General features: G+C 47.7%; 8 non-coding genes across 8 annotated transcripts; all 8 read right to left on the reverse strand.

Annotated features, from left to right (window-relative positions):
- Window positions 1-6,573: 6,573 nt before the first annotated feature.
- Window positions 6,574-6,691, reverse strand: LOC116680554 (U5 spliceosomal RNA). The gene has a single exon (XR_004329786.1). It is a non-coding gene; the product is annotated as a U5 spliceosomal RNA (small nuclear RNA).
- A 360-nt stretch (window positions 6,692-7,051) lies between these two features.
- Window positions 7,052-7,242, reverse strand: LOC116680549 (U2 spliceosomal RNA). Its single transcript, XR_004329781.1, has one exon. It is a non-coding gene; the product is annotated as a U2 spliceosomal RNA (small nuclear RNA).
- A 5,305-nt stretch (window positions 7,243-12,547) lies between these two features.
- Window positions 12,548-12,662, reverse strand: LOC116680555 (U5 spliceosomal RNA). Its single transcript, XR_004329787.1, has one exon. It is a non-coding gene; the product is annotated as a U5 spliceosomal RNA (small nuclear RNA).
- A 368-nt stretch (window positions 12,663-13,030) lies between these two features.
- LOC116680547 (U2 spliceosomal RNA) lies at window positions 13,031-13,220 on the reverse strand. The gene has a single exon (XR_004329779.1). It is a non-coding gene; the product is annotated as a U2 spliceosomal RNA (small nuclear RNA).
- A 238-nt stretch (window positions 13,221-13,458) lies between these two features.
- LOC116680551 (U5 spliceosomal RNA) lies at window positions 13,459-13,575 on the reverse strand. Its single transcript, XR_004329783.1, has one exon. It is a non-coding gene; the product is annotated as a U5 spliceosomal RNA (small nuclear RNA).
- A 368-nt stretch (window positions 13,576-13,943) lies between these two features.
- LOC116680560 (U2 spliceosomal RNA) lies at window positions 13,944-14,134 on the reverse strand. The gene has a single exon (XR_004329791.1). It is a non-coding gene; the product is annotated as a U2 spliceosomal RNA (small nuclear RNA).
- A 238-nt stretch (window positions 14,135-14,372) lies between these two features.
- Window positions 14,373-14,489, reverse strand: LOC116680552 (U5 spliceosomal RNA). The gene has a single exon (XR_004329784.1). It is a non-coding gene; the product is annotated as a U5 spliceosomal RNA (small nuclear RNA).
- Window positions 14,490-14,857: 368 nt separating this feature from the next.
- Window positions 14,858-15,046, reverse strand: LOC116680548 (U2 spliceosomal RNA). Its single transcript, XR_004329780.1, has one exon. It is a non-coding gene; the product is annotated as a U2 spliceosomal RNA (small nuclear RNA).
- Window positions 15,047-15,241: the final 195 nt, after the last annotated feature.

The raw sequence follows: 15,241 nt of genomic DNA on the forward strand, positions 1-15,241 counted from the left end.
ACTCATTTCATACTTTTGTCATTTAACATGTCACTGAAAGTTCACCTTTTAAAATACAACAAGTCATAAATAAAACCATAAGACTCCAAAACAACCTTCAAGAGATGCGTTATACATAAAAATCCTAAAACCTCCAAAACAATTGTGCTTTAAAATGCATTACAGATAACATTGTCATAGATTAAAAGGTATAAAAGGTTTTCAATGTAAATGAGTGTCTATGTTAAAAACTCCTCAGCAGGGAGCGCATATGTTATGAATAAAAAGTCCACTGTTGTGCAGGAGTGGGGTGAGTCCCTACCAAGTGGGAACTCATTCCGCTCCCCCAAACAGATTGGTCTCTCGGGATCCTGTCGAGGTGCTCAGAGGAGACCTCACCCTGTAGCTCCTTCCACCGACCTCACCCGGAGGGTCAGGCCGCCGCTGCTTTGAACTTGTACTGTGTGGCTCCGGCTCCTTCGTCCGAATGGGCACAGAGGCGATTCTTCTTTTGAGGCTGTGTCCTAGGCCCGCGCCTGCAGCTCGGCCATTCGGACCGTCGCTGCGGCCATCCGATCACAGCCTCGGGGGGGATCTGCATGTGCTTCCTTACCAGCAAGTTTCTGGAGGTCCATATGGCGTCTTTGATGGCGGCTAGGGTGAGCCACTGGTTGGCAAATGTTCGTGCTGGTATCTGTTTTCTTGGCTCCCCCGTACAGCACCAGCTGTGGTGTAAGGACCTCCCTTGCTGGCAAGTACGGGAATTGCAAGGAGCCGGCCATTGCCCACTGTTCTACGGCAGCGCTGCACTCCCAGAGCAGGTGCCTCACCGACTCAGGCGCGCCACAACCTGGTCGGGGGCAAGTTGCGTGCGCCGACATGCCCCGGGAGTGCATTACGGACCTGACCGGAGGATCTCGTGAGCCACCATCCATGACAGGTCCCGGAGTCTGTTTGGAAGAGCGGGATGGTTACGTTGCGCCAAACTGTTGAGGGCTCGCCCAATGCGAGCCCGCGCACTGGACTCACTGGTTCCGCTCCTGCACAACAGAAATGAGAGAGCGGTGAGTAGTTAAAACCTGCAACTCCTCCTGCTCAAGGTTAAAATGCCTTAAAAATGACTGGATAAAAGCGTAAGCTGGTGGCAGGTTAAAAGACACTGGAACTCTGAGGTCTGTGGGTAAAATCTTGATTTTCCTGAGGTACGACCCCATCCAGAACCTTGTCATCGCTGCGGTCTTGGGGTTACTGGATGGGGCTGTGGCGGTTAAAATGTGCAGGGCGGTGTATCTGCTCCCTAAAAACAAGTACAGGTCAGGCACTCCTTTTCCTCCTTCCTCCTTTGGCTTCTTCATCACGCTTGTTTCAGTCTTCCCACTTGGAGCCCCACAAGAAATAAAAGATGGCTCGTTCCAGGTCTAAAATCGTTCTCCTAGGCGGGATAAAAACAGAACTGATTAGTAAAAGCAAAGGTAAAATCACTGCTTTAATGATTAAAACCTTTCCTTCTAAAGTCAGTCCTCTAAGTGTCCAGTATCCTAGTCTCTGTCTGACTTTCCCTACCTTGTCTGCCCAATTTGTTTTCCCTTCCCCCTCCCTATCAAACTGATCCCAAGTATTTTTTGGTCGGTCCGGGTCACAGTCAGGGGGAGTCCTGTCGTCTCAGTCGCCGTCCATGGTCCATAAAAATGGGCTTGGGTCTTGCTTCGGTTGAGCTTCGACCCAGAGGCCTGTCCGAACCAGTCAGTCAAGTCCAGCGTCCTGTTGACAGATAAAAGGTCAGTGCATAAAATGTTGATGTCGTCCATATATAAAAGCATTTTTGTCTCGAGTCCCCCGCTCCCTGGGACTCTTACCCCATGGATTCGTTGGTCCCTTCTCAAGATCTGTGCCATCGGTTCTATTGAGAGGACGTAAAGGAGGGCAGATAACGGACAACCCTGACGGACACCGCAGTTTATATCCACTGCTGCTGTCAGATGCCGTTAACAATGAATTGCTGTTGATCCCCGGTACAGCAGTCCCACCCAGGCTATAACCTTCTTGGGAACCCCATTTTTTGCAGTACCTGAAAGAGGTACTGGTGCGAGACCCGATCAAAGGCTTCTCAAAATCTAAATTCAGGACTACTAGCCGAATGTTTCTGTCTCTCGCATAACAGATGGTGTCTCGGATCAGTACGAGGCTGTCGGTGATCTTCCTCCCCGGGACGGCACAGGCTTGATCCGGTGAATCAGCTCTCCTAAAAACAGGGACATACGTGAAGCTAATAATTTGCTAAAAAGTTTACAGTCGACATTTAAAAGTGTGATGGGTCTCCAGTTTTTCAAGTCTGTCTTGTCTCTGTCTTTATGTAAAGCGTCACTATCCCTACTCTAAAACTGTCAGGAGTCGGTCCAGTTGTTCAAAATCCATAAAAACAACAAGCAAGTCTGGTGCTAAAATGTCCCAAAATGTCAAGTAAAATTCCAAGGGAAGCCCGTCTTCTCCTGGTGACTTCCTTTCTTAAAAGTTTTTACACAGTTGTTAGTTCAGTCATGGTAAAATCTTGAGTTAAGAGCACATTGTCATTTTTGCTTGTTCAATTGATTTTAAACTTCGGTCATGGTGTCTTATTAACTGCTTTTTCCGTGTACAGTTCACGGTAAAGTCTTCGACAGTTTCTTTAATTTCCTCTGTTGTGTTAGCTATGCACCCGTTTTCTTTTTTAAGTCTTAACATGCCCCCCTTTATTATGATTTCTTAAAAAAATATCTTGTGCACTTCTCTCCTTCCTCTATTTCCCTCTCCTTGCTTCTTAGTATGACACCTTTGCTTTTAATTTCTGCTAAAACCGACATCTCTGTTTTAATTTGTTTTATTTCCTCATTAAAATCCATTCCCTGTTGGATTATTAAAATACCTCTGAAGTCGTTTCTGCAGTCCCATCATGCGTCTGTTGTCCCTATCTTTTTTCCTCTTACCTGCCTGTCTGTAAAAAGTCTTAGTCTTCCCCTTCACCATTTCCCACCACTGTGCGCGTGTATCGTAAAAGTCTTGAAGGGTCTGCCATTCTTTGTATTGCTCCCTGTACTGCCTATCTAGCTCCCTGTCTTCTAACAGGGAGCAATTGAGCTTCCACAGACCGCTTCCTGCCGTCACACCGGAAGAGAGTGAAAGAGTGCAGGAAAGCATTGCGTGATCGGAAAAGAAAACAGGTACTAATCTAGCACGGTTGTGGGCAGTCACGTGATAAAATGTAGTCTATGCGAGAGGCTGGGTGCCGTCACTACTGAACCAGTGAAGCCTCCTCTCTGGGATGCATGGTTTTAAAACAGTCCACAAGTTTAAAATCGCTACATATACTTTGTAATAAAAGTGAAGTCTTGTCTGCTTTAAAATCATCCCGTTCTTCTCCTGTCGTTCTGCTTAAAATACAATTAAAATCCCCCCTACGACTAAAGGTAGCCTACCTAGCATGTGGGGCTGCAGGTCTTCTAAAAGGTCATACCTGTCATTCTTGTCATTAAAGCCATAAATATTTAAGACTTTAAAATCCCTCCCCATAAAAGTCAGGTGTGTTAAAAGTGCCCGACATCTCTCACCACAGTGCTGCCCTTTACCAAGACTAGAGGGTTTTTTATTAAAATGGCCACTCCATCACTCTTGTTTTCATTTGACCCGCTCCATAGTGACGTTTGTGGCCATAACTCCTCCCATTCCCTGTAGTGCTTAAAAATGGAAGGCCACATTCCTGTAATAAAAACACATCTGACTTAAAAGAGTTAAAGAAAGGATAAAACCGTCTGGGCTCTAACTCTCGACTTGACGCTTCTCACATTGATAGTTGAGAAGGTGAGTGCCATGAGTATGGTTAAGAATAACAAGTATGACATCTTAAAGACAGAAAGGGAGGGACTTCAAATATTTAAACAACAATTATTGAATTTCTTGTGAATGGAGCTCTTCTTCATTCTCACAGGTGAGAGAGGACGGGGTTGTTGAACTCCATTTCCCTTTCGGACTCTGGGAGTTGGCCTCTGACGCAGGGTTGCGTTGAGCTTAGAGACCTTAGGGGTTGATTGCAGAGCTACAGTGGTGCTCAAAAGGTTACATACACATGCTTAAGTTGACTAAAAAGAGGAATAAAAAATCATTGTTTTGGACTTTTTTTTAATACCTAAAAAAAAATGAGGTAAAATCCAACCTTTTAAGGACACCAATTTCTTGTGAATGAATAACGTATTGTAAAAAATAAATGTTCTTATGTAAAATACAGGGGTCATAAGGATACCTACCCCTATGTTAAATTCTCCATAGAGGCGGCGATTTGTATTATTAAAGGCCAGTTCTCCTGGATTCAGGATATTATGCATCCTGATCAAGTTCCCTGGCCTTTAGAATTAAAATAGCCCAAACTCATCAATACTCTCTCACCATGCTTAGAGATAGGCATGGTTTATTCAGTTAGACTAACTGGTTTGATTGCATTGAGAGATGATTTTATAGAAAGATTCCATGCCTACTTAAGCATGGTGAAGAGTATGTGATGTGATGTGGGGCTATTTAATTCTAAAGGCCAAGGGAACTTTATCAGGATGCATAATACCTGAATCCGGAAATAACTGGCCTTAATAATAAAAATCGCTCTGCCTCTAGGGGACTTTAACATAGGGGTATGTATACTTAGACCCTGTATTTTAAATAAGAACATTTCTTTATTTACAATAGTTATCATTCACAAAGAAAGTGGTGTCCTTAAAGGTTGGTTTTTACCTCATTTTTTAATTAAGGTATTAAATAAATTTCCAAAACATGATTTTTTTATCTCTTTTTTAGTCAACTTAAGCATGTGTATGTAAACGTTTTGAGCACCACTGATGCTTAGGAAGAGAATTCATTGGGTGAATCGGAGGGGAAGACTCTGGGCCCTCCACAGATGAAATGTCTGAGTCAGTCCCAGGGCCTTCCATTTTTCCGAGACCTCCAGGGACTCAGAAGACAATTCTGAAATTAGCCTCTTGCTGGCTGGGCATTGGGGAGGGGGACATCCTCACATCACCCTGTGACTGGTCAGTTTTGTTTCTGAGCCAGCCATGGGCTAGCTCCGCCTTCTGCCTGCATTGCCACCACTCCTCACTGTTCACCACTGGTGGGGGCAATTGCCGGCCCCTCCTTCTCCCGCCTCCCTGATCCTTCTCCTCCAATCACAGGATTTGGCGGGAGATTTGAATTTCCAGCCCAAAACAGCACTCCAAACGATTCATCTTGTTCCTTCTCCGTTCTTTTTGCTGCCGTCTTTAATTTGTTGGCAAATGACATTTGGGCAATCTCTGAAGAGGTGGTTTGTTTCTCCTCAAAGATTGCACTTCCTGCCATTGGTACATTCCATTGAAGTATGCCCAATTCTCTACATTTGCCACAAATAATCTGTGGCACGCTATGCAAGGTGCCCATTCTCACCACACTTGCGGCAGAGTTTGGGCTGGCCTGGTAGTGGATGTAGCCCCTGTTGTTTCCCAGAACTATCATGGATGTGCAAGTTTTCAGGCCCTGGAAGCTTGGGGGTCCTGCAATGGTTGGAGGGGACCCTCCAAGCACAATTCCAAATGCCATCATCATCTCTCACCCTTGGTAGCCTGGCCTTTCACAGTGCAAAATTGCCCAGCATATAAACAAATGTCATCTGCATACGGTTTCATTGGAACATTCTGACAAGTACAGTTTTAGCTGCATTGCAGTCAGTTTCTCAACATTAAATGCAGTAAACTGGTGTTTTGCATTTTCGAAACGTATCCAAAATTCTTCAGAACGGCCAGCGGAACAAAGCTTATATCAAAACCTATAAAAGGTAAAGTCAAGATACAGTTTATGTCTTCTGGGTGAATTTCAAGATTTTCTGGATAGCCTCCTGGAGAAGTCAAGCCTTGATATAACAAGGGGTCATTTTCGTTAAAGTAAATCGGACACTGTGGTGCCTCCGCATGCCGGCATGGTTGGACGACATGGTGGAGGCACCCACACTTCAAACGGGATGAAAGAAGCTAAAAAACGCCTAAAACAGTCTAAAAAAAAACAAGTAAGCTAAAAATAAGGTAAAACACTGATTAAAAAGCAAAATAAAGCTTGCCTAATAAATACTAAAAACGCACTTACCTTTCTGTTTGGTCTGGTCGATGTTGTAATCCCCACAGAGTGTAAGCAGTCCTCTAGACCAAGAATCCTCCAGTGAAAGTATTCACCTACAAACAAGATGAAATTTGTTCACAAAGAATGATAACTATCCTCCAAAAACCCGCTACAAAACTAGGCACAACAGGCAAAAGTGTTGTCCGGACATAGGAGGCGATCGCCAGTCTTAGCAAAAGGCAGAGAAGCGATGACACCACCTCTTTGCTGTCCGATGCGACCTCCCCGGACGGTTCTCAGTTGTCACGGTCCAGTAATTTTAAAAGGACATAACAGCTGCTACTTGGCACCCCCGTCCAAGCAATTTGGTTTTCCCAAGTGGTCAAGCTTCTGCCAACCTGCAATGTTCCCATGCTGTCACATTTTAGCTGCGTTTAAGAATCTGGGTTCCTTATGGAGAGCACATTTGTTTTTACAAGTACAAAAGGCTTAAACCAAACAGCAAAGCCCACCAAAAATAATTTCAACTCATAGGCGTTCCTCTCCACGGAAGTCTTTAGTAAAAGGCGAAAGGCTTGTGCGTTATGAAGAGAAACCAGAGTAAGTGCAGCCCACTCTCGAGAGCAAGCCGAAATGCCCAGTCTTCCCAGTCCCAACCCTCGCGGTGATTCTCACTTGGTGTGCCGCTTTCCAAATCCAAGGCCTGGCCTATTGCCACACTGTCACAGGGCAATATTTTGTCCTTGCTGTTTTTCCGCCATAAATAGTGCAAATCTTGCTACACTTTTGTATGGCTTTATCTTGCAATATTATAAGTTTTGATACCAGGAACCAACGAGGTCATTCAGGTTTTTGCGACAACTTCTGACGGTAAAATCTGCCAGCCATGTCTCTTCAGGTCCATTGACGTTTGAGCAACGGGCAGCTCCACGTGCATCGTCAATTGTTTTTCCACAAGACAGAAGATGGGTGCACCGTTCCCAGCGACGCTGCAATACCGGGTCGATGCATGGAGTGAACGGAGCAAGCCCCTTTTTCAAACTCCCATTGCTAAAAATCCATTTAATATGTTGTCCCCTGATAGAGGACATATCAGATATTAAACTGATAAGAACATATTTTTTTTATTTTTTTATGTTTTTTTATTAAAGTTATTAAATTCAAACCACAAGCTTCAACAGACCATACAATACAATAAATAATACAATGCACAACCTACCCTCAACCCCACACAACCCATACCAAACCATAAAACAAAACAAACCAGACAAACAAAAACTGCATGATGTACCATTCCCACCCTAACCCTCATTTCCACCTCTCCAAGGCAGCATGCTTCCCCACTTTCAATGTCCTTTTGATTCTGCTTTCAAATCGAACTCAACCCGCCTGTCACCCCACCACCCCATCATCCTGTTCTCCTAACCAGGTCTTTCCTAGCCCACCACAAGCCCCTCTTCACAATACTAACAATCAACCATGGAAGGAAATTTGCACCCCCCAAACCTACCACGGTCCACCATTTCCCATGTCAGCCGAAGCCCAGAAACCAATTGTTCCCACATCGCCCCAGCCCTGCCCCAAACCTTACCAGCAAACGGACAGCCCCACATGACATGTCTGACTGTCTCCACCTCTTTGCACCCCAACCTAGGACAGACTGGAGACTTCGCCAAACCATGCCTGTACATTATATCACGCACCGGCAGGCACCTGTGAAGGCACAACCAATTTAAATCCTTAAGACCATTGTCAAGCCCTCTCGGCTGGATAGCCCTCCAAATCGGAGATGGGGTACCAACCACAGGTGGCGCAATCACTCTCCGACTTACTTCTCCATAGAGAACCCTGTGATCCAGCCTCAATGCTGGATCTGAAACCTCAGGATGAGCCTTCAACCACCTGGCCGCATGGAGGTAGTGCCATGGCAACTGCTCCACCCGGGGTGCCAGATTGCTCCAAACCATCAGACCTCTAGTCTGATAAGCGAAATAGAGCCTCAGGAAGTAACCTGACGGATGCACCACTGGAGCAGACAACTCCTGAGTCAAAAATGACACAAACATGCAATCCAGTTTCAGCGGGAGGTGCGGCACACCTCTCCCCCCAGCATCAACACAGCCATCATACGTGCCCTTGCCACATACTCAAAACTCCCACCCCAAAGGAAACGGAAAACAATCCGCATAAGTGGCCTCCTCATACCAACCGGAAGCGGGTAGATGTACGCCAAAACACAGAGAAGGCAATATATCCACCTTCAGAACAAGTACCTTCCCCACAAAAGTCAGGCACCGTCCCTTCCAGAGTGCGAGCTTCCTCTGGACAACCAGCAATCGCCCAGACCAATTGGCCGTCGCACTTTGAGCCCTGTCAAAACTGACCCCAAGCACCTTCAAAGGTCCCGTGCAGAGCGTCAGCCCTCCTGGCACATTCATCTGTCCCACCCAACGACCAAAAAGCTTAACGGCAGACTTAGAACAGTTCAACTCTGTCCCTGCCACCCGACCATATCCCCGTAGAATCTCCAGGGATCTTATCAGGCAAGCCTCACTGTCCAACAGCAGAGTGGTATCATCTGCATACTGAGACAGCTTCACCCTAAGGCCCCGCTGCCCGGTACCAAAAACCCTTTCACACCTGGATCAGCCCGAATGACTGCTGCAAGGGGTTCCATGTAGAGAATGTAGAGCAGAGGCGAGAGAGGACAACCTTGCCTCACCCCAGAAAAAACCCGGAACACATCCCCAAGATGACCGTTAACAGATACTGTACTCCCCACCCTTTGTACAATATGCCCAGCCACCTAAGAAAACCCTGACCAAAACCCAACCTCTCTAACACCCTGAACATAAAACCCCATTGCACCCTGTCAAAAGCCTGCACCTGGTCAAGCGCAACCACCATAAGTGGCACCCGCCTGTCCTCAGCCCAAGCAACAGCATCCCGGATGAGCTGGAGATTCCATCTCAAAGAGCGCCCCGCAACCCCACATGTCTGGTCCACATGGACCACATGAGGAAGCGCCAACCCCAGCCGATTTGCCAGTACCTTAGCCAGGAGTTTATAGTCGACACACAACATTGTAAGTGGTCTCCAATTCCCCAGATCGGTGCGATCCCCCTTCTTATACAGAAGGGAAATCACACCCGTGGCCACCGACCGTCCCATCACACCTGTTCGAAACATGTCAGCCAACACCTCCAAAACAACCGGACCGAGTAAATCCCAAAACTTGAGATAAAACTCTACCGGAAGTCCATCAATACCCGGCACCTTCCGCTTGTTCATGCCCCTCAGAGCCCCTTCAAGTTCTACAAGGGTAATCGGAGCCCCCATAGCCTGCGCAATGTCAGCAGGAACCCGTTGGGTCAGTGCATCCAAAAAGACCTCACCCCCCTCCACCTCTATCTCCCGTTCCCGAAAATGCGTGCGGAAATAGCCAGTGGCCGCTAGCACCATTTCAACCTCACCGTCTACAACCCTGCCCTGCTCGTCCCTCACCCCAATAACCACCTTCTTAGCCCTGTCAGCCCTTATAGATGAAAAGAACGCTGCAGAACATGTCTCGGCACCCTCAAGGTAAGCACTACGAGCACGCAGTAAGTATGCTCGTGCCCTACCCTCATAAATCACCCTCAATCGCTCCTTTAAGGAGCCACAAACCCCTTGATTCACAATGCCACCACAATTTCCCCTGGCATACTCGAGCTCGAGAAGGTACTGCAGGCGATGCAACTCCCTCCTCGCCACCCTCACCTTTCTTCTACAATACTGGATACAAAACAACTTCACGCGCTCCTTGACTACCTCCCACCACTCAATCACCCCTGAGCACATAGGTCTGAGACCTAACAGACCACTAAAAAATACCCGAAAAAAGCGTTCAAAAACCGCCTCCTCCAAAATACTAATATTAAGACGCCAGTACCCAGGGCCAAAAACTGGCATCACCGAGTGTACCTCATACAGAAGCCCAACATGATCCGAGAAAAACACAGGGAGCTGTCGACCCGCCACCAAACCATAAGACCCTGCAAAAAACACATAATCTAAAACCCTCTGTATTCCCCGGGAGTTCCGCCACGTGGGCCCCTCCAACCGCGGACTCACCAACCTTGCCCCATCAACCAAACCATGTGTGGCCAGTAGGTTGGAAAGAAAAACACAGCTGGGATCACCCCCATTACCCAACTCTAGATTGAAATCTCCACCCAAAATCACCTGCCTATTAGTGACAAGATGTGGCGCCAACAACCCAAAACTATCCTGCCTTTCAGCTGGAGTCTGTGGTCCATACACCACAACCACCCTCATCTTGGCAGACCCCCAAGAGACATCCACCCCCAGAATTCTCCCCTGAACAATAACAAAAGAAGACTCCACCCTTATCTCCTTAACCCCAAACAAAATCCCCACCCCAGTAGAGTGTACCCCCCCTACACTCCACGCCGAATCACCCTTTGTCCACTCCCCCGAAAACTTCCTAACATCACCCTGATCCCGCAAATGTACCTCCTGTAAAAAACAAATGGCCACCCGAAAAGACCCCACAAAATCAAAAACAACCCGTCTTTTCACCGCATCCCTCATCCCCCTTGCATTCAAGGAAAGAACCTTAAACGTACCCATGGTATACAGAAAAAAAACAGACAAAAAAAAAACACAACCAATCAAAAGAAAAACCCAGACCCTCCACACTATGAGTAACAATCCCCATCGTCCATCTGTTCCGCCCAAGAATAAGGCACTTCATTCGGTACGTTTGAAGGTCTGTTTGTCCCACTGTAGGCATCCACCCCTCCGGAGAAGACAGCATCGGCAAGTCTGGGGAGGGACCATACCCTAACCCCAAAACAGCAGCAAGAACATCCCCAGAAACGTCCTCCACCTCCCCACCCTCCCCATCACAGGTGTCCCCACTCCCCTGCACCTGGGCCCCACCCTCCACTACCTCCCCCACAGCCCCCAAGAGGTGCCCCACACCCAGACCCCCCTCAGCTCCCACTATAGCCCCCCCATTGCGCCTCCCACCCTTTGATTTCTTACTAAAACCCCCCTCCATAGAAACCCTACCCAAATACCTGAGAACCTCGTCGCGCCCCTGCTTCACTGTCCCGGAGGCCACGCCAGAAGCTGCGACCAACAATCCCCCCTCAGTGACAAGGGACACCCGAGTCTCCACGTCTACCTCTCCCGAGATGACTGCATCCTGCCCTTGAAGGAAGGTCCCTCCTCCGGTCGCATCCTCCAAACTCGCCTCCACCCGGACAGTCTCCCGCCCTCCACTTGCCTCACCACCCAAGAAAGGCTCCACTTCCACCAGCTTCCCTGGAACACAACTTGCAAAGTCAAATCCACGACCTGACTCCTTGGGCCCTTCTGACGTCCCAGCTGCCCGGGTCGCCTCAGCAAAAGTCCTCCGTCGTCCAGGACATGTCCTGTAGAGGTGGTCGAAACTCCCACATCCATGACAGGCTCTAGGGGTAGCACATGCGTAGGCCTCATGGCCCATCTGTCCACAGAAACGGCAGCCCGCTCCCGTACAGCCTGCCTCCGTATGACCGGACTTCTTGCATCTCCTGCAAAAATCCGGTTGTCTAGAGTAGAAAAGATATCCACGATCCCCTCCAAGACTGAACTGCGCCGATGGATGTGTACAGCCGCCAGGTCCCTCCGGATCAGGGTTCAGCAACACCTGAAACTGTCGCCTACCAGTCCAAAACCCCATTGGATCCTTCACATATCTAGCACTCGACACAACCTCGCTGTATCTCCCAAGAAAGGCAGCCAAGGCCAGGTCAGTCACATAAGGATTGTACATATGAATGGAAACCATCCGGAAATTAGGCCTGTCCAGGTTCAAAACCTTGTAGTAAGCAAGAGGCCTCACCCCAGTTTCAGCTCTGCAGCACTCTGCCACCCGACCATAAACGTCCTCCGTCCGAAAGGAGACATCAAAAGCTTTCTCCTGCGGATTCCACTGGATGCAGTAGACCTCGTCAACCTTCAGGCGGAGCTGTCCCACAATAACTCCCTTGCAGAAAAACACATGAGACGAAACCTGCTCCTCTTCATAGTCCACCTGGAACCGCAGCGTGTATCTCAGACCAACTCTCGGAACATGCTGCTCCCGTGCTCCTCCAGCTGCCATGTTTCAAGCAATTTGCCGTCCACGTGTAATCTCCCTCACTTGATCTTAGCCAAAGGCCGAGAAGCGATGACCACCACCTCTTTGCTGTCCGATGCGACCTCCCCGGACGGTTCTCAGTTGTCACGGTCCAGTAATTTTAAAAGGACATAACAGCTGCTACTTGGCACCCCCGTCCAAGCAATTTGGTTTTCCCAAGTGGTCAAGCTTCTGCCAACCTGCAATGTTCCCATGCTGTCACATTTTAGCTGCGTTTAAGAATCTGAGTTTCCTTATGGAGAGCGCATTTGTTTTTTACAAGTACAAAAGGCTTAACCAAACAGCAAAGCCCACCAAAATAATTTCAACTCATAGGCGTTCCTCTCCACGGAAGTCTTTAGTAAAAGGCGAAAGGCTTGTGCGTTATGAAGAGAAACCAGAGTAAGTGCAGCCCACGCTCGAGAGCAGCCGAAATGCCCAGTCTTCCCAGTCCCAACCCTCGCGGTGATTCTCACTTGGTGTGCCGCTTTCCAAATCCAAGGCCTGGCCTATTGCCACACTGTCACAGGGCCAATATTTTGTCCTTGCTGTTTTTCCGCCAATAAATAGTGCAAATCTTGCTACACTTTTGTATGGCTTTATCTTGCCAAGTATTATAACAACGTTTTGATACCAGGAACCCAACGAGGTCATTCAGGTTTTGCGACAACTTCTGACGGTAAAATCTGCCAGCCATGTCTCTTCAGGTCCATTGACAGTTTGAGCAACGGGCAGCTCCACGTGCATCGTCAATTGTTTTTCCACAAGACAGAAGATGGGTGCACCGTTCCCAGCGACGCTGCAATACCGGGTCGATGCGTGGAGTGAATGGAGCAAGCCCCTTTTTCAACTCCCATTGCTAAAAATCCATTTAATATGTTGTCCCTGATAGAGGACATATCAGATATTAAACTGATAAGAACAGATACTACACTTGATCTTAGCCAAAAGGCCGAGAAGCGATGACCACCACCTCTTTGCTGTCCGATGCGACCTCCCCGGACGGTTCTCAGTTGTCAAGGTCCAGTAATTTTAAAAGGACATAACAGCTGCTACTTGGCACCCCCGTCCAAGCAATTTTGGTTTTCCCAAGTGGTCAAGCTTCTGCCAACCTGCAATGTTCCCATGCTGTCACATTTTAGCTGCGTTTAAGAATCTGAGTTTCCTTATGGAGAGCGCATTTGTTTTTTACAAGTACAAAAGGCTTAACCAAACAGCAAAGCCCACCAAAAATAATTTCAACTCATAGGCGTTCCTCTCCACGGAAGTCTTTAGTAAAAGGCGAAAGGCTTGTGCGTTATGAAGAGAAACCAGAGTAAGTGCAGCCCACGCTCGAGAGCAGCCGAAATGCCCAGTCTTCCCAGTCCCAACCCTCGCGGTGATTCTCACTTGGTGTGCCGCTTTCCAAATCCAAGGCCTGGCCTATTGCCACACTGTCACAGGGCCAATATTTTGTCCTTGCTGTTTTTCCGCCAATAAATAGTGCAAATCTTGCTACACTTTTGTATGGCTTTATCTTGCCAAGTATTATAACAACGTTTTGATACCAGGAACCCAACGAGGTCATTCAGGTTTTGCGACAACTTCTGACGGTAAAATCTGCCAGCCATGTCTCTTCAGGTCCATTGACAGTTTGAGCAACGGGCAGCTCCACGTGCATCGTCAATTGTTTTTCCACAAGACAGAAGATGGGTGCACCGTTCCCAGCGACGCTGCAATACCGGGTCGATGCGTGGAGCGAATGGAGCAAGCCCCTTTTTAAACTCCCATTGCTAAAAATCCATTTAATATGTTGTCCCCTGATAGAGGACATATCAGATATTAAACTGATAAGAACAGATACTACACTTGATCTTAGCCAAAAGGCCGAGAAGCGATGACCACCACCTCTTTGCTGTCCGATGCGACCTCCCCGGACGGTTCTCAGTTGTCACGGTCCAGTAATTTTAAAAGGACATAACAGCTGCTACTTGGCACCCCCGTCCAAGCAATTTTGGTTTTCCCAAGTGGTCAAGCTTCTGCCAACCTGCAATGTTCCCATGCTGTCACATTTTAGCTGCGTTTAAGAATCTGAGTTTCCTTATGGAGAGCGCATTTGTTTTTTACAAGTACAAAAGGCTTAACCAAACAGCAAAGCCCACCAAAAATAATTTCAACTCATAGGCGTTCCTCTCCACGGAAGTCTTTAGTAAAAGGCGAAAGGCTTGTGCGTTATGAAGAGAAACCAGAGTAAGTGCAGCCCACGCTCGAGAGCAGCCGAAATGCCCAGTCTTCCCAGTCCCAACCCTCGCGGTGATTCTCACTTGGTGTGCCGCTTTCCAAATCCAAGGCCTGGCCTATTGCCACACTTTCACAGGGCCAATATTTTGTCCTTGCTGTTTTTCCGCCAATAAATAGTGCAAATCTTGCTACACTTTTGTATGGCTTTATCTTGCCAAGTATTATAACAACGTTTTGATACCAGGAACCCAACGAGGTCATTCAGGTTTTGCGACAACTTCTGACGGTAAAATCTGCCAGCCGTGTCTCTTCAGGTCCATTGACAGTTTGAGCAACGGGCAGCTCCACGTGCATCGTCAATTGTTTTTCCACAACACAGAAGATGGGTGCACCGTTCCCAGCGACGCTGCAATACCGGGTCGATGCGTGGAGTGAATGGAGCAAGCCCCTTTTCAACTCCCATTGCTAAAAATCCATTTAATATGTTGTCCCTGATAGAGGACATATCAGATATTAAACTGATAAGAACAGATACTACACTTGATCTTAGCCAAAAGGCCGAGAAGCGATGACCACCACCTCTTTGCTGTCCGATGCGACCTCCCCGGACGGTTCTCAGTTGTCACGGTCCAGTAATTTTAAAAGGACATGGTACTTGGCACCCCCGTCCAAGCAATTTTGGTTTTCCCAAGTGGTCAAGCTTCTGCCAACCTGCAATGTTCCCATGCTGTCACATTTTAGCTGCGTTTAAGAATCTGAGTTTCC

The sequence above is a fragment of the Etheostoma spectabile genome, unplaced genomic scaffold, assembly GCF_008692095.1.
Source record: "Etheostoma spectabile isolate EspeVRDwgs_2016 unplaced genomic scaffold, UIUC_Espe_1.0 scaffold00018483, whole genome shotgun sequence".
Taxonomy (NCBI): domain Eukaryota; kingdom Metazoa; phylum Chordata; class Actinopteri; order Perciformes; family Percidae; genus Etheostoma; species Etheostoma spectabile.